Consider the following 19,502-nt stretch of genomic DNA (forward strand, 5'->3'; position numbering starts at 1 on the left):
TTCATAATTTTTAGGGGATTAGAGGATGATATTACTTCCAATATCACAGGGAGTGTACAGTGGTGATATTGTTTATAATTTTCAGTGGATTAGAAGATATTATTCCGAATATCACAGGGGTTGTACATCCCCAAGTGATATTGTTAATATCCAGTGGGAAAGAGGATGATATTACTCCCCATATCACGGGGGATGTAAACCCGTTTGTGGTATTGTCACTTACATCCGGGGGGGAGAGGATGATATTACTCTGCATATCATAGAGGGTGCACACGGCTGTAATGTTGTCCATAATAACATCCAGAGGGGAAGAGAATATTATTCCCATGTTTCAGAAGGTGTACACACCCCTGTGATAGTCTCTGTAACATTTAGGGAAGAAGGGGATGATAGTACTCCAGATATTGCAGGGGGTGTACACCCCCCTGTGATACTGTTCGTAACGTTTAGGGGGAAGAGGATGATATTACTCCCCATATCGAAGGGATTGTACATCTCCCTATATATTGTCCATAACATCCAGGGCAGGAGAGGATATTACTACTCCCCATATCACAGGGGGTGGACACCCCCCTCTAAATATGTCTAACATCCAGGCGGGGACAGGAGGATATTTTTCCCCATAACCCAGAGAAAGTAAACCTCCTGTGATATTGTCCATAACATCCAGTGGGGAGAGGATGATATCACTCCCCATATTGCAGGGGGTGCACACTCCACTCTGATATTGGCCGTAATGTCCATGGGGGTGAAGTATGAAGTCACTACACATATCGCAGGGATTATTAGTATCAGATTGTTTGAAGGGCTCACAGTAAGGGTAGTAGTAGGGCGAGTTCTAACTCAAATAGGGGAAATGTGATTCCTACTAGAAAGAATTTTATGGAGAAGGGAATGTGGGCAGAGGATAGAGGGTCAAATCTGCATTCATAAGGGCTAGATTTTTCTATATATATTTATTTTATACATATATATATATATATTTTTTTCTCCCTCTCTACATATATATATATTAAGTTGTGGGAGCCAAAATGTAATAATTATTAGTAACAGGGCTAATAGGGTGTTGATTACTAGGGTTAATGTTAGGTGAATTACTGTTTTTCGGATGCTATCAAAACTTTGGAAATCATGGTACTATTTATACTAAAAGAGTAAGATCCTCATCAATAAATAGAAACATACAAGAATAGTCATACTACATCTACAAAGTGTCGATATCAGGCAGCGGCTTCAAAGGCAAAGTGATGACTAGATGTAAAGTGGTATTTTAATTGGCGGAGAAGGCAGACTGAGGAATGTTGATCCAATAATGACGTGAATTCTGTGAAAGCCTGTAGCTATAAAAAAATGATTAGCCATAAATACCATCAGAAATAGCAAAGGGAGCTTTGAAGTATTCTGAGACTTGTAGGAGGGTGAAGTAAATATCTAATATAATTGCAACAAGTAGTGCTTGGATTGTATGTTTTTGATTATTTTTTGTTAGGCTGTGATGGGCTCAAGTAATTGAAACTCCTGATGCAAGTAATACAGATGGATTCAGGAGAGGTACTTCCAGGGGGTCAAGGGGAGAAATACCTGTTGCGGGTCAATGCCCTCCTAATTCTGGAGTAGGGGCTAGGCTAGAATGGTAGAATGCTCAAAAGAATCCAGCGAAGAGGAATATTTCTGAGATAATACATAGGACTGTCCCATATTGGAGGCCTTTTTGAACAGTTGTTGTATGGTGATCCTGAAATGTACTTTCTCAGATACAGAACACCCTTGGTCAATTGAATACAGATCAATCACTTTAAGTAAGCTAAGTCCTTACTAAGTTGATGAGACTTAAACCCATGAAAACTTAACAGCTAAACTCCCTAGTCAACTAGTTTGAATCTACTTCTCCAGCCGCTGGGGGAAAATAGGTGAGAGAAGCAGGATTGAAGCTGCTTCTTTGAATTTACAATTCAACATGAAAATCACCTTGGGACTGGTAAAAACAGGCATTGACCTCTGTTTTTAGATGTACAGTCTAATGCCCTACTCAGCCATTTTACCCTTTTTTCTCACTTCATTTATGTTGGCTGACAGTTGACTATTCTCAACCAACCATAAAGATATCGGGACATTATATTTATTATTTGGCACATGAGCAGGGATAGTCAGTACAGCTTTAAGCCTTATTCGAGCTGAACTCTACTAGATGATCAAATTTATGTCATTGTTATAGCCTATGAATTTGTCATAATTTTCTTTATAGTAATACTATAATTGGAGGCCTTGGCAACTGATTAGTCCCCCGATAATTGGCGCCCCCGATATAGCATTTCTCTGCATAAATAATATGAGCTTCTGACTCCTCCTACCCTCCTTCCTTTTATTACTTGCATCCACTATAGTAGAAGCCGGCACTGGAACCGGCTGAACAGTCTCTCCTCCCTTAGCAGGAAACCTAACACATGCAGGCGCCTCTGTAGATTTCACTATCTTTTCACTCCACTTGACAGGTGTTTCTTCTACTTCAGGGGCTATTAACTTTATTACCACAATTGTTAATATAAAACCCCCAGCCATGTCCCAATATCACACACCCCTCTTCATCTGATTAGTCCTAATTACAGCAGTTCTTCTACTCCTTTGTCTCCGAGTCCTAGCCGCCGGCATCACTATATTGTTAACTGACTGCAATCTTAATACTACTTTTTTCTACCTTCCTGGCGGAGGTGATCCTATCTTATTTCAGCATTTATTCAGATTATTTGGTCACCCTGAAGTCTACATCCTCATCCCACTGGGCTTTGGGATAATTTCCCACGTCGTTACATACTATTCTGGAAAAAAAAGAACCATTCAGGTATATGGGCCTAGTGTGAGCTATAGGATCAGTTGGGTCCTTACGGTTTATTGTATGGGCCCACCATATATTTACGGTAGGGTTAGATGTGGATACATGAGCCTGCTTCACCTCTGCTGTTATAATTATTGCTATTCCTACTAGCGTCAAAGTTTTTAGCTGACTAGCTAGCTACACTTCACGGCGGTAATATCAAATGATCCCCCGCAATGCTGTGAGCCTGGGGATTTATTTTCCTTTTTACAGTAGGAGGCCTAACCGGCATTATATTGGCTGAGGCTTATATTATGGTTTATTCATATATTTAGAAACCTGAAAGTTTCTAAATAAGTTGTAAAAATGTTGTAAAAAAAACCCCAGCTGAAATAACTACGAAGCTGCCTTTAATATTCTGAAGACAAAATAGCTAAGATCCAAACTGGGAGTAGATACCCCGCTATGCTTAACTCTAAACTCGAATAGTTAGATCAACAAAACTGTTCGCCAGAACACTACAAGCAACAGCTTAAAACTCAAAGGACTTGGCGGTGCTTTATATCCCTCTAAAGGAGCCTGTTCTATAATCGATAAACCCCAATTTACCTCACCACCTCTTGCCCAGCCTAAATACCTCCATCTTCAGCAAACCCTGGAAAGGCCGCAGAGTAAGCACAAGTATCTACATAAAAACTTTAGGTCAAGGTGTAGCCCATGAGGTGGCAAGAAATGGGAACGTTTTCTACATCCAGAAAAATGTCGCGACAACCGTTATGAAATCTAAGGGCTCAAGGAGGATTTAGCAATAAATTGAGAGCAGAGTGTTTAATTGAAAAAGGCCATGAAGCATGCACACACCGCCCGTCACCCTCCTCAAATATATTCTAGAAACTCATTGTACACCCCCCTGTGATATTGTCCATAATATCCAGGGAGGGAGAGAATGATTTGATTTTTTTTTTTTTTTTGAGACAGAGCCTTGCTCTGTCGCCCGGGTTGGAGTGCAGTGGCCTGATCTTGGCACACTGCAAGCACCGCCTCCCAGGTTCACACCATTCTCCTGCCTCAGCCTCCCTAGTAGCTGGGACTACAGGCGCCCGCCACCGCACCCGGCTAATTTTTTGTATTTTTAGTAGAGACAGGGTTTCACCATGTTAGCCAGGATGGTCTCGATCTCCTGACCTCGTGATCGGCCCGCCTCGGCTTCCCAAAGTGCTGGGATTACAGGTGTGAGCCACCGCTCCTGGCCAGAGAGAATGATTTTACTCCCCATATCGCAGGGGATTTACATTCCCCTGCATTATTTTTCGTAATATCCAGGGGGAAGATGAAGATGTTACTCCCCATATAGCATGGGAGAACAATTCCCTGCGATATTGTTCATAATATCTCTGGGGGGAAAGAATTATATTTCTCCTTTAATCGCAGGAAGTGTACACCCCCTTGTGATATTGTTTATAATATCTAGTGGGGGAGAGGATGATGCTACTCCCCATATTGCAGGGGGTGTACAACCCCCTAGAATATTGTTCATAATATCCACGCGGGGAGGAGATGATGTTACTACCCATATCGCCAGGGTGTACTTCCCCCTGCCATATTGTTTGTAATATCCAGGCTGGGAAAGGATGATATTACTCCCTGTATCACAGGGGATGTACACACCCTTGTGATATTATTAGTAATATCCATGGGGGAGATAATACTACTTCCAATACCATAAACACCCTGTGTGTACACCCTCTGTGATATTGTTTGTAATATCCAGGGTGGGAGAGGAGTATATTACTCCCTATAAGGCAGAGTGTGTATACACCCCTCTGTGATATTGTTCATAATATCCACTGGGGGATATGATATTACTCCCAATATCGTAAACACCTCACATGTACACCATCTGTGATATTATTTGTAATATCCAGTGGGGGAGAGGATGATATTACTTTCCACATCGCAGGGGGTTTACACCTCTCTGTGATACAGTTTGTAATATCTAGAGGGGGAGAGGGTTATATTACTCCTCATATCTCAGGACATGTACACCCCCCTGTGATACTGTTTGTAATATTGTTCCCAATATCCTTTTCCCCCATGGATATAGGAACAGTATCGCATAGGACGTGTACACCCCCTGCCATATTGGAAGTAGTAGTGTTTTCTCCCTTGCTGGACATTAGAAACAATACCATGGGGGGGTGCACACCCCCTGCGATATTGACAGTAATGTAATCCACTATCCCCTAAATATAGGAACAATATCACAATGGGGATGTACACACTTGGCGATATTGAAAGTGATATGATCCTCTCCCCACCTGGATATTAGGAACAATATCACGGAAAGGGTGTACACCCCCTGCGATATTGACAGTAATATCCTCTCCCACCCCCGGATATTAGGAGCAATATCACAGAAGGGTTGTACACTCCCTGCGATATTGACAGTAATATCCTCTCCCCCCCGGATATTAGGAACAATATCACAGAAGAGGTGTACACCCACTGTGATATTGACAGTAATTTCCTCTTCCCCCCCGGATATTAGGAACAATATCACGGGGGGTGTACACCCCCTGCGATATTGACAGTAATATCATCCTCTCCCCCCCAGATATTAGTAACAATATCACTGAAGGGGTCTACACCCCCTGTGATAGTGACAGTAATACCCCCCCCAGATATTAGGAACAATACAACGGGAGGATGTACACCCCCTGTGACATTGACAGTAATATCAACCTCTCTCCCCACCCCGGATATTAGGAAGAATACCACGGGGGGTGCACACCCCCTGTGATATTGGGAGTAATATCACCCACTATCCCCTAAATATTAGGAACAATATCACAAGGCGGGGAGTACACCCTCTGCGATATTGGGAGTAATGTCATCCTTTCCCTGCCCCTGCATACTAGGAATAATATCACAGGGGATGTACACCCCCATAAGCTATTGAGAGTAACATCACTCTTTCTTCCCATGGATATTAGGAACAATATCACAGAAGTGGTGTACACACGCTGCCTGTATAGAATAAAGCAGGCGGAGGAAGATGGGATAACCTTGCTGGCTGAAGCTTCTGGCTCTCTTTTTTTCTTCTTCCCGTGCAGGACACTTGCTTCCCTTCTTCCTGCCCTCGGACATGAGACTCCAGGTTCTTATGCCTTTGGACTCTGGGACTTGCACCAGCGGCTTCCCCGAGGCTCTCAGGCCCTCGGCCTCAGACTGAAGACTGCACTGCGGGATTTCCTGGTTTTGAGGCTTTTGGACTTGGACTGAGCCACTACTAGCTTCTCTCTTTCCCTACCTGGCAGACAGCCTATTGTGGGACTGCCTTCTAACCGTGTGAACCAATTCTCTCTCGTAAACTCCCTTATACATATACGTGTATCTTGTTGGATCTGTCCCTCTGGAGAACCCTGACTCATACATTTTGTTTATTTTTTCTCCACTGCCCTTTCCTCTGCTTCTAGGCTTACCTAGACCACCACCATTCTTTCCCCCTTTCTAAAGTAAAAGTTGTTTTTTTCTCACTAAATCCATGGTATTCTGCCCGTTTTCCATGGCTTCCCTCAGCCCTGCTCTGTTTATTCTTGCTATCTTAAGAGGAAATCCCTGCCTCTTCCGTGGCTTTTCCCACTTGGTCTACATACTGGTTTCTGTTGTTCTCAGAGACACACTGAGACCTTTCACATCTCACTGTCACTTCTTGGAAGGGCTCTCTACCTCGTCTGCCTGCTGAGCAACCTCTTGGGGAGACGCAGGCCCTCTTGAGTCACTGAACTTGAGCTATTTGGTGTTGGTATGTTAATTTATCTTCTTAGACCACTTACCACTTCTTTAACTTCAAAAGAGAAGAATAAGTATTATTTTCCATGGTTGATATGAAGAGTAGAAATAACTTATACAAAATGCATTGCAGTTAAGTGATAATAAATGGCCGTGAATGCCCTTATTAATGTTATTCTATCAGTCTCGGCTCAGATACCATCTGCTCTGTAAGCTCTGCTCTGAATCACATCTGCTTCTTCTCTGGGTTCCTTGTGCTCTGTTCTTGACTACTTTAAAGCAGTAATTGTTCTGATTCTAATTAGTGATCCTTCCCAATAAAATTTTAATTTTGTAGATCTCTTCCCCCCACCCCTGCCCCAGCCTAACCAGTGTTTTCTTACTTTTTTGTGTACAGGCTACATCACTGGTCTTTTATTTGCGGCTAAATAAATGTTGTGTTAGAAGAGTAAAGAGTTCCCAGTTACATGGGATCTATAGTTCTACAAAATGAATGTATACATAATCCATGTAAATATTTCACTTATTTTAAAACAATTTTTTAATTTTTAAATTAAATTTAATTTGTGCATGTGTGTGAGACCAGAGTGAGACCAGAGATGGCGGCGGTGAGGGGCGGTGGTCTCACCATGTTGCCCAGGCTGGTCTTGAACTCCCCTTCAAGTGCCCCCCTCCTCACCTGGCCCCCCTCACCTTGCCTCCTCCGCCTCACTCCTATGCCAGCCCCTGCCATTCCCTACCCCCTCTGTTGACCGCAGGACTCAACAAGTGACTTGCTGAGCAAACCCAGCTGAGAAGAGATCTGTTTAGGGACACAGGAGGCCAAGTACACAAAAAAGCAAAAGAACTAGCGTGCCTTTTTCAATGGTTGTCTATTTTACAGGGCTGGCTTCAGATTATTATTATAGCTTTAAATAAAAGGACCGTTTTGTCATCTCGGCCCATGGCCTACATTATTTCTTTACTGTCCATTGCCCTGGGCGCTTGACTAATAATTTAACAGCAATTATTTTTTTTTAAATTTTAAATCATGATTCATTGCATTGCTGTAAGAGTAATTAGAGGTAAATTAGGGCTTGAAACTGCCTGTAGTGGGTTACTTTCTGAGATTTTAGCATAATTATCAGGTGAGAGGGTGAAGTTTTAATTAGCGCTAAGTGGGATAGAAATTCAATGCACTGAAACTGCAGTGTCCAATTCAGTAGGCGCTAGCCACCTGTAACTGTTGAGCACTTGAAATCCTGGCTAGTCCTAATTGAGATGTGTTGTGTTAAATATACTGGATTTTGTCATTGGAGTGGGAAGAACAGCGTAGAATATCTGCTTGATAATTTTTTATATTGATTACATGTTAAAATTATTACTATGATTACTATTTGGGACATACTGAGTTAAGTATATTTAAAATTAATTTCACCTTTTCTTTTAATGGGGCTTACCAGTACATTTAAAATTACGTACGTGGCTCACATATTTATTGGACAGCACAGCTCTAGAAGTTTAGGAAGAAATAAGAAAAATATTGAGAATAGGTAGCGACAGTAGGAAGTTTGTCCTCCTGTAAGACTGATTCCAATAAAACTAATAGGTGATAGTTTTAATTGGCTTTTTCCTACTAGAAAAAGTAAGTGTACTTTACATGCCTCTTTGTTCTCCCTCTTTCCCCTTCAATTTAGTGGTTAGCATGTATTTACTACATCAGGCTTAATATTCACTAAGCAGTGTTAAGAAGACTTAGGTAAATGATTCCCTGATGAACACACTTGATTTTCAAAGCACTTTCCTAACCCATTTTTAATAGGAGTAGAGTCAAAGGTAGATGGCTTATTAGTTGTCATCTCATTTAAATCTCATGGAATTTTCCTGCTAAATCTCAATTAAACAATTTGTTATAGGCTGTTTTGTCAAGTGTATGGAAGGGACAGCGTAAGACATGTGGTACTTCATTTCCAAATTGCTTGAGATGGTTTTCATTATAATCATAAATTATTTGCTTCTGGTTTTCCGGAAAAGCCAGCTAAACCTGTGGTTCATTTAGATATAAATGAAATATCCTCAAAGGATTGCTCAAAGTGACTTATGCAACTTGAATATATATTTTTTTCTGTAGGGTGTTTATTCCAAATTATCTGGCCATTTGTGGCAATTTGCAGTTTTTTAGAAAACACCAAATATTTTTCAAGTTAGAGATGTTTTAATAAAAACAGTCATATTGAACTGGAAGCAGCCAAATAAAATGTCCCTTTATTTCACAGTTGAGAATTTGAAATTGGAAGGTAATTAACATATGTAAGGATGATGTATTTGCTGCCTGGCTTATAGGAATGAGCCAAGTTGTTTTTTGAGGGATGTTGTTGCTGTGTATGTCCCACCTATTTTGCTTCCTTAATGAACAGTGCAAGTTTGAGACAGAAATATTTGAGAACATTTTTATCAGTTGTGACATTTTGATAGTGAACATTTTATATCTTCTGTCAACTTAAAATGTTTACATCTTCTGTCTGCTTAAAATGTTTAATTTGTTATAGCCAAATAATTTGGCTATAATTGATAATTTAATTTATCAAATTAAATTGCTTTTTTTCCCTTTAGACTTTCTTCAGTCACATCTGAATAAATCACTTAGAAGTAAGCTAGATGTAATATAATGAAATGCTTAAAAGGGCTGTGTATCTTCATATTACACTTACAGTGATTTTCTATTATACCCATTATATTCTACCTGCAGCTAGTTGAGGTAAAGAGAGGGCATTTAACTGTCAAGGGAACCTGTGAGGAGACTGTAGAAATCTGGAAAGTCTCTTGGGTCTTTGAGGGATTTTGGGATGCAGAGAGTGGGGCTGGGATCTCTGGCTAGGTTGGAGCCAGCCTGCATTTGTATCTTTATCTTGGAAGCAAACTTAGAATGCAGAGATAGATGTGGCCTGGATGCTACTAACTCTAGCCAACCACTAAATCTTAAGGTGGGAGAGATGCAGGCTTTGGCTGGGTGCTAAGCTGCTGTAGCTGGTTGAATGTAGAGGTCACTATCTTTTCTGAATACTTGTAAGTAAATTAAATCATTCTCTACTCCTGTATGCCTGCCAACCAAATGGGAAATCGCTATAGAAAAGATGGTTTAAATTTTAGTCTTTGAAGTGGTTAATGCACGTTTCTGGAATCAAGATTTAATGTGGACTTGGATTGGATATTGAATATTTTTGATTTGCCTACTTTTCTCTCCATAGGGAGCTTATAGCTTCATTGCACTGTGTGTGGCATTTGGGTACTGTTTGGCAGCAATGACTGCCTTTCTGTTTAGTGTCTGTGTGCTATGAAGATTGTACACAGGGGTCCAGATGCATCCTGTTTTGAGAATGTTAATGGATACACCAGCTGCTGCTTTGGATTTCACCCATTGGCGGTTTCTATAAAAACTTTAGACACAGTGAGCCACTCTTCTCAGGGAATGGTGGAAACCCTCCCAATTCCAATTTCCTAAACACCAGCCAAGGGCCAGCCTTGCATGCAGGCCTTTCTAAGGATGGCAGTCTCTTGCCTGTTATATGAAATCTTTTCTGCACACTTTGTATAGCCCCAACTTAATTTTTGGTGTTGTTTTAAAATTTCATTTTAATAACATAATATTATAAGATAAGGTAACTTGGTACTAATTTCTGTTGTATGATCCATCTTAAGTTGCAGCGCTGGTTACTTTTTTGACTTTCGGTGACAAACAGCTATTTGTACATAAGTTACCATAGCAATGTTAGGTAATTATAATCTGTCCTATTTATCTCATTTACCTTTCAGTAAAATTGTTAAATAAGCAAAATAATTTCTGAGTTAAAATTAGAATAAAAATTGTCTTTTATTTGGATTACACGAATAATCTAGTTTTCATATTGTGCTAAAGCCCTGCTTAGAATTATGAAATAAGATAAAATATTCCATCACTTTTATCAATATTTTCTTACCTAAGCATGCAATTAAATTTATTTATTTTATATATTTTATATACTTCAATTTGAGAAATAATGACCACATGTTGTTACTTTGGTCTTCAATGATCTCTAATTTTTAGGGTCGCCATGTCTTGCTTAAATATATCATAGTAACAGGTTCAGTGAATATCTTTATTTTTAATTTTATTTACTTATTTTTTTTTTTGAGACAGAGTTTTGCTCTTGTTGACCAGGCTGCAGTGCAATGACACAATCTTGGATCATTGCAACCTCCACCTCCCAGGTTCAAATGATTCTCCTGCCTCAGCCTCCCAGGTACCTGGAACTACAGGCATGCACCATCCTGCCCAGCTAATTTTTTATATTCAGTAGAGATGAGGTTTTACCATGTTAGTCAGGCTGGTCTCGAACTCCTGACCTCAGGTGATCCACCCACCTCAGCCTCTCAAAGTGCTGGGATTACAGACATGAGCCACTGCCCCCAGCCATCTTTTTTATTTATTTATTTTAATTGTTGTTCTGGAGATCCTGGGATGCATAGACAGTGTATATCTTTTTTGTTTTTTGAGACAGAATCTCACTCTGTCTCCCAGGCTGCAGTGCAGTGGTGCGATCTTGGTTAACTGCAACCTCTGCTTTCTAGGCTCAAGCGATTCTCCTGCCTCAGCCTCCCGGGTAGCTGGAATTACAGGTGCCAGCTACCATGCCCAGCTAATTTTTGTATTTTTATTAGAGATGAGGTTTTGCCATGTTGGCCAGGCTGGTCTTGAACTCCTGACCTCAGGTGATCCACCCACCTTTGCCTCCCAAAGTGCTGAGATTACAGGCATGAGCCACTGAGCCCAGCTGAATATTTTTTTAAATCAATAACCTTATTTCTTAGAGTAGTTTTAGGTTCACAGCAAAATTGAGAGGAAGGTACAGAGATTTCTCATATATCCCATGCCTCCTACACATGCATAGCCTCCCCCATTATTAGTATTTTCCACCAGAGAGTGGTCCATTTGTTACAACTGATGAACTTACATTGACACATTATAATCACTTGAAGTTCATAGTTTACATAAGGCCTCACTCTTGATACTGTACATTCTGTGAATTTGGACAAATGTGTAATGACATGACATGTATCTATTACTGTAATATTATCGACAGAACAGTTTCACTGCCCTAAAAATTCTCTGTGCAATGCCTGTTCATCTCTCCCTTTCTCCCTAGCAACTCGTGACAACCATTGATGTTTACTCTGTCTTCATAGTTTTACTTTTTTCAGAAGAGTCATATAGTTGGAATAAGAAGAGTGGATATCTTTTTGAGTAGTTAAAAAATTAAAGCTCCATGGCAGTTGAATGTAGTCATTTAAGATGTTCTTTGTCCTTTTGTTTTTCTTTTGCTTCTTTATCTTTGTAAAGAATGATGTATTCTGATGAGATATGATTTACATACTTAGAAAACATGATTTGTATAGATATGTGGCACATAATAGAAAGGGTTGAGGAAAAGGACACCACGCCGTACTACACAGCACAACCTGGAGCATCTTGCTCTGTGAGGTGGGTCCAGATAGACTCTTTAGCAATGGAAGGGGACAAGTGCAAAGGGTTGTGCTTTATAAAACTGGAATCACAAAGTCTTTCATACTTAACTTCTTTTGGAAATAAGACCAGGCAGTGAATGCTATTAGGTAAATACATAAGTTCCTCACTGATCCTCTTCCTTTGAGGGATGAGGTTGACAACAGCCTGTATTATGATGACACGACTCACCTACAACTAGATTCTGTCATGAGAGATGACAAGGGAGTTTTGCTTTATGCGAGGTGAAAAAAATTTTTTCTCCTACTAGGGAGATGGGCAAGCATTAGAACATTCTGGTAGTAAAAGGGCATTGATAGTTTTCTTTCTATATATTTTTTCACATCAGATAATATTGCCCGGCAGCCTGCCATACCTCCCCAGTGTTTATTCAGCTTCTCTCTGAATGTGGATAAGCTCTTAAAGGAGTGATCTTTCCAGTGGTTCTTTCTGTGGGAGGTAAAATGGCAGGTGAATTTGGGCCTTGTTATACGTAGGCCAGAGCAAATAGCCACAACTAAGGAAACCACCCAGCACCTTACCCAGAAAAGTATTAGCCAGAGTAACACACTGATCTCTCTTGAGATCTTCTCCACTGGTGGCTCGAAAGTCTTTTCAAGGATTCCTGTTTCTGGTCTGCTTCCTATGTTTTGTTGGTTTCTGGCGATAGCATGTTTTATTCTAAACTAAACAGTTTGAACTGAAGAGCTAGAGAAGCTGTGTTGTGTTATAACAAAATAAGTGCAGTAACTACACCTTAACTGTGGGAGATACATTCCAAGACCCCCAGTGCATGCATGAAACCATGAATAGTACTGAATCACAAGCTGTTTTTCCCTATACATACATATCTATGACAAAGTTTAATTTATAAATTAAATTAAATCTGATGTTATCTGTAGATAGGGTGTGAGAATTGAATTGTGTCATCAGCAGGAATGATTGCTTGTTTGTTGGGGGGAAAAACTCTCCACACATTTGGTCACAGAAGCCTTCTTTGTTGATGATTGTTGCTGTGGTGTGACAGCAGAGAAAAACGTGTCAAGTATGTCTTTCTGCGCATATAGTGGATAAGGGGTACTAGTGTATACTCTGTTGTAATGGCCCCTCATATTTCGGTCCAGAAATCATGCTCTTTGACACTGTTGACTCATCACACCTGTTCTGCTAACAATACCATCTTTACTCAATCTCATAGGCTTTGGCTAGGATGACTTGTATACTGCAGTTCACTTGTAGATACCAAATTTTAATAAATTTATTCTTCTTTTCATCTAATAAATACAGAGGGAAGAGTTCTTACTGCATTAATTACCTACCAATACATATAATGAATGTTAATTCTAATAAGGTCCCAGGCATGCTCCCAAAGGAATGCTTTGTAACAAAGCGTCAGTCTTATGCTTTAAAAAACCAAACCAAACCAAAACAACAACAACAACAACAACAACAAAAAACAGGATCTAAAGCATACACACAAGTGTGCACAATTTTTTTTTATGAAGGTAGAGTCTTACTATGTTTCCCAAGCTGGTCTCAAACTTCTGGGCTCCTCAAGTGATCCTCCTGCCTCATCCTCCCAAGTAGTTTGGATTAGAGGCATGCATCACTGTGCATTCTTATGATTTTAATATTCTGTATATTTATTATTGATTTAAAATGCATTTTACCTTTTTCTTTAATAGATGTTGGAATTTCTGATGAATCTGCAGTCAGGTAAGATTTCATAGATTTAAAAAATTATGTTAACTAAGAAAATATAGACGGAAGAAACTAATATCTGTTGAGTGTTGTATTCTGGGCTAGACATCCTAATATGTTCTATGCATTTATCATCTCGTAAAGCCATCATAACATCTGTGTTCCTATAACCTACTGTTAAATAAACAACTATGGATTAGAGCTGATTAATTGCCTCATGATCCCATAGTTAACAAAGTAGCTGGCCTACAGTTTGACCATCAGCCTGCCTGCCTTCCAAATCCTTTCTCTTGCTCCTCAGCATAGATTGATAGATATCTGTGCAGCCCTTGGATCAAAGTATGGGTCTGAATCAGATCAATCGGATTCATTAATTTGATTAACTTCTAAATTAATGAGAGTTTAAATACCTTGAACTCTCATTTAAGTTTATTGTTAGAATGTTGTTAGTCCTAATAAATTTGACGATTTCGGTGGTAACCAGTATCTTATTTTTACCTTCAAAGGCTCTAGGGCAGATCTGACTTAGCTTTGGCCATAGGTCTGTAAGTTTTACCAAAGCAAGTTTAGGCAAGTCTTAGAGACAAATTATTTGACTTCCCAGTTTGGTTTTCCATTTAGGCAAGTATTTCTGCTTATTTCCATAATACTTTTTTTAGTCTTGTTGCTTTTTCCATGACTTTTATATAATCTTGTCTTCATTTTTAAAAACTTTCTTCTCTGTTTTTCTTGGTGTTTCTTTTGTTCTATTATTTTTTCAAACTCTGCTGCCTATGCATTCCAAGTTTTTCTATAGACAGAATCAAGAGGACATAGAATTACAGAATTTTAAGTAATCTTGGAATGAATTAAAATACCTTCTAGTATTTTTATCTGCGTTGAACATTCTGGTCAAGTGATTCTCTAGATAGAATGTGAGGCTCAGAGAGATTAGGAAGCTTTTTTTTAGACATAGGAATTGGCAGAAATGAGATTTGAACTCATGGTAAAGCCCAGTACTCTTGCTTCTTTTTATGTCCTATTGGCGTGTGTTTTAATAATGCAAAGGGGAGTGAGTCTGTGGATAGAATGAGAATGGAATTAGCTGGTGAACCCAATGGAAGTAGATAAGAATGGAATGAGCAGGGGAAGTCCAAGTTTGAAGATAAACAACACTGGATTGGATAGGAGTATGGACTCTTCTACAAGAGATCAAAGTATTGGGGTTTATGACAAGTTTGATAAAGATAAATTATAAAAATGAAGGACACGAGATGTTGGGAATTATCTACAAAGGCACATTAAAATAGAAGGTTCAAGGGAGCTCTAAAAATTTTGCTGCTTTTTTTTTTAAATCAAGGACTGACAAACTTGAAGATTTTTACTGAAAGATGCCAAAACATTTTGAGACACTGGGAAGAATGTCTACAGCAGATAGAAATGTGGTGTCATCTACTTCCATCCTGACTTACAAAGGGGTGGCTTAGAGCCCCTGGAGTACTAAGGGGCTGGAAATTGTTGAACTACATAGATGTGTGGCACAGGACAGGTGTCTCCTCACCTCTGCCTCTTTTCACAGTTCACTGATGTCCTTCCCATGTCCATGTGGGCTGGGTCAGGGACATGATTAGCTGGCAAATCAGTCATGGAGTTCAGTTGGGTAGTTGATAGTGTGTATAGCTGGTGGCAGGTGATGGAGACTCCAGTTAGCTTGTTTTTCAGGCGCAGGGACATAGAGAGCTCCTACTCCGGGTCATTTGAGGCCATTCTTTCAGGAATCTGTGCTTTCATACACTGAAGATTTGAAGATTGGAGACTTCTGTGGAACCCTGCAGAAGTAGAATCTGGAAGTGGGTGTCCATAGGAAGAAATATACTTAGATAGTGCTTAGGGAAATAGAGGTACAACTATCATGACTCTGTTTCTTTTCTGGCAGTCTCTCTCCTTGGGTGTCTGAGTGCCTATGAAAATTTTTAAGGGCTTGCTAGTTTATGTGGACCTGAATAAGGTGGGACCTATAGAGTGAAAATAATGGGATTTTATAATTGTTAATATTTTAATCTTTCTGGGAAAAGTATTCTCAATAAGAACATACACCTTTGCTATTTGACTTCTGTACATTTAGCTTTCATACATTTCAAATATTGTGGGGGCTTTCCTGTACCAATTTAGGGTAAAGGAAAGCAATAGGACCTTCCTAAGTTGGATCCATGCTGAGGAATCAAGACTACCATTTTGAAGTGATGTAGATTAGTCTTTTATCCAGAGACAGATCACGGAAAAGAGACAGTGGATCTTTCTACCTTGTTTTAGGTCATCAGTTTTATTCCAGTTTAGGGAACAAAATTTATGTCATCCATTAATTGAATTTTAAGTTCAGCTTCAGGACAGATAATTTGTGAGGGCACATTATTGTCAGGCTCTGCCAATATATTGACTGTCACTATTTGTTATAAACCTCAAGGTTAGTTTTCATTGAATATTTTATAGATTTAGACAGGTGGAGGCCGAAATAGGTAACTAAAATCTATTTTTAGAACAGGGGACATATTTTAATTATATCAAGAATCATAATTTAATATATAGATCACTGACCTTTCCCCAGATTATGTTTTCCTTTTTTTGAGGGGGAAGCTGGATATAAACTGGCAGTTAAAAAAATTGTAAAGAAATCAACTTGCTCATTTTCATTGTGTATTTTTGCTCTCAAGCATTTTCCATGAACTGTGTGTGGATTCATTGCCTACATTGGATGATGAAGACTTGAGTGTTGCTACTAAGGTAAAGTGGTCTCTTGTAAAATTAATTTTCTCACTCTGAGTGTAGTTTTGCATAGTATTTACTTTTCAAATTTAGCCGTGGTTTACCTATCATTGTTTTATGGTGGTAATGGAAAGCTGGTCAGAGAAAAACATACACATGGCTAGTTGATTCAAAAAATGTGTTTAACTTTGGTAACTAATAAAGATTGGTAAGTACTGTGACAGGGTGGGAGCTGAAAAATAAATGAACTGGAAAATAAGTAGTCACAGGAAAATCACATTAGGAAATGCTTTCTCCAATAGAGGAAATATGAAATTTGGTCAAAGTTTATTTGGATAAATACTAATACTTTGACTTTTAAATCATACGAGTGTGACTTTCTTAATATTTATTCCTGTATAAATCTTCAGCGGGTCAAATTGTTTGCAGTAATCATGGAATCCTCCTGGTAATTTTTAGTGGCAGAAATGTTCAGCACATAGCATATAGCTTTTGTTCTTGGAAACTTATCATTTTGGTGTCATATAGTTTTTAGGAGAGATTGTTTCTCTACTTATATTATTGGTTCTGTAGTGAGACTAAAAAAGTATTAAAAATTGAAGAAAAATAGCTGAGTTTGTTGGTGTACACCTGTAGTCCCTGCTACTTGGGAGTTTGAGACAGTAAGATTGCTTGAACACAGGAGTTTGAGAACAGCCTGGGCAACATTACATCTGATTTAAAAATATAAATTGTGGAAATGTAGAAATTTAAATTTATGTTCTCAAGATTTGTATTGCAAAGGGATTTTTATGTGATTTATGAGTTGTCCATGAAGAGTTTATATAAAACACTTCATCTAATTGAATAACATGTATTTTCCTGCAAATAACCAGTTCTAGAAGCAGAGACTCTTAATACCAATATGGTAAGTCTTTATCATCATAATTTTGTCATTGTAGTTTATTTAAAATATTTACTTGGCCAGGCGTGGTGGCTCACACCTGTAATCCCAGCACTTTTGGAGGCCGAGGTGGGTAGATCACCTGAGGTCAGGAGTTCAAGATCAGCCTGGCCAACATGGTGAAACCCTGTCTCTAAAAAAAAAAAAAAAAAAAAAAAAAGCACAAAAATTATCCAGGCATGATAGTGCATGCCTGTAATCCCAGTTGCTCAGGAGGCCAAGGCAGGAGAATCGCTTGAACCCAGGAGGCAAAGATTGCAGTGAGCCAGGATCGCATCATTGCACTGTAGGCTGGGTGACAGAGCAAGACTACATCTTAAAAAATAAAATAAAATAAAATAACCACTCAAAGTCCTTATATCATATTCTGAAAGTTTGAATGTTAGAAGGTTTTCTATTTAGTTTTTTAAATGATCATTGGAAGCTCCTGCATACCAGAAGCTACTGGAGGTCAGTAAACATATTTGTGTGTATCCTGGAGTACCTAGAATACAGTCTTCCATGAAAGAAGCATTTTACTTGTTGTTTTTTGAGATGGGGTTTCACTCTGTCACCCAGGCTGGAGGGCACTGGTGAGATCTTGGCTCACTCTGATCTCCATTTCCTAGGCTCAGGTGATCCTCACACCTCAGCCATCCAAGTAGTTGAAACAATAGAGCTATGTCTCCATAGACCTGTGTCACCATGCTGGGCTGAGTGTTGTAGAGATAGGGTTTTGCCTTGTTGCCCGGCTCTTCTTTAACTGTTGGGCTCAAGTGTTCTGCTCGCCTCAGGCTCTCAAAGTGCTGGGGTTACAGACATGAGACATTCAGCCTTAATAGTTGTTTAATCTGAATAAATAAACAAATGAATTTTTATATAATGGAATGTTATAAGTAATATAATAAACCTAATGTATCTAATCATTAAATATTGTATTTAAAATATTGCTTACATTGTATTATTTTTTAATATTTAAGGGTGTATAAGTTTTGACATGTTATGTTGAGAAATTATACCATAATTAAAAAGGAAATAAAATAGAAATAGGTCATCGGTAGCAAAGAGGGTTACAATATATTTTGTAGTATCATTCAACTGGAATCTTAACATTGAGATTTTAGATTAACATTTCTTAAGCTTTTTATTAGACCCAACTCATGTTCCATTACATATACCGTTTCAAGCCATACATTACTCTTTATTATTATTATACTTTAAGTTCTAGGGTACATGTGCACAACGTGCAGGTTTGTTAAATATGTATACATGTGCCATGTTGGTGTGTTGCACCCATTAACTCGTCATTTATATTAGGTATATCTCCTAATGCTATTCCTCCCCTCTCCCCCCACCCCATGACAGGCCCTGGTGTGTGATGTTCCCCATCCTGTGTCCAAGTGTTCTCATTGTTCAGTTCCCACCTATGAGTGAGAACATGTGGTGTTTGGTTTTCTGTCCTTGCAACAGTTTGCTCAGAATGATGGTTTCCAGCTTCATCCGTGTCCCTACAAAGGACATGAACTCATCATTTTTTATGCTGCATAGTATTCCATGGTGTGTAAGTGCCACATTTTCTTAATCCAGTCTATCATTGATGGGCATATGGGTTGGTTCCAAGCCTTTGCTATTGTGAATAGTGCCACAATAAACATACATGTGCATGTGTCTTTATAGCAGCATGATTTATAATCCTTTGCATATATATCCAGTAATGGGATGGCTGGATCAAATGGTATTTCTAATTCTTGATCCTTGAGGAATCTCCACACTGTCTTCCACAATGGTTGAACTAGTTTACAGTCCCACCAACAGTGTAAAAGTGTTCCTATTTCTCCACATCCTCTCCAGCACCTGTTGTTTCCTGACTTTTTAATGATTGCCATTCTAACTGGTGTGAAATGATATCTCACAGTGGTTTCGATTTGCATTTCTCTGATGGCCAGTGATGATGAGCATTTTTTCATGTGTCTGCCATACATTACTCTTTAGAATTCTGCTGACCAATTCTTTTT

At 39.1% G+C, this 19,502-nt stretch overlaps 1 long non-coding RNA gene across 1 annotated transcript; it reads left to right on the forward strand.

The window, feature by feature from the left end:
• Positions 1–6,442: 6,442 nt before the first annotated feature.
• Positions 6,443–19,042, forward strand: LOC134808263 (uncharacterized). The gene is made up of 4 exons (XR_010150851.1): positions 6,443–6,617; positions 13,808–13,838; positions 16,514–16,583; positions 18,853–19,042. It is a non-coding gene; the product is annotated as an uncharacterized LOC134808263 (long non-coding RNA).
• Positions 19,043–19,502: the final 460 nt, after the last annotated feature.

Source organism: Pan troglodytes, chromosome 15, assembly GCF_028858775.2.
Source record: "Pan troglodytes isolate AG18354 chromosome 15, NHGRI_mPanTro3-v2.0_pri, whole genome shotgun sequence".
Taxonomy (NCBI): Eukaryota; Metazoa; Chordata; class Mammalia; order Primates; family Hominidae; genus Pan; species Pan troglodytes.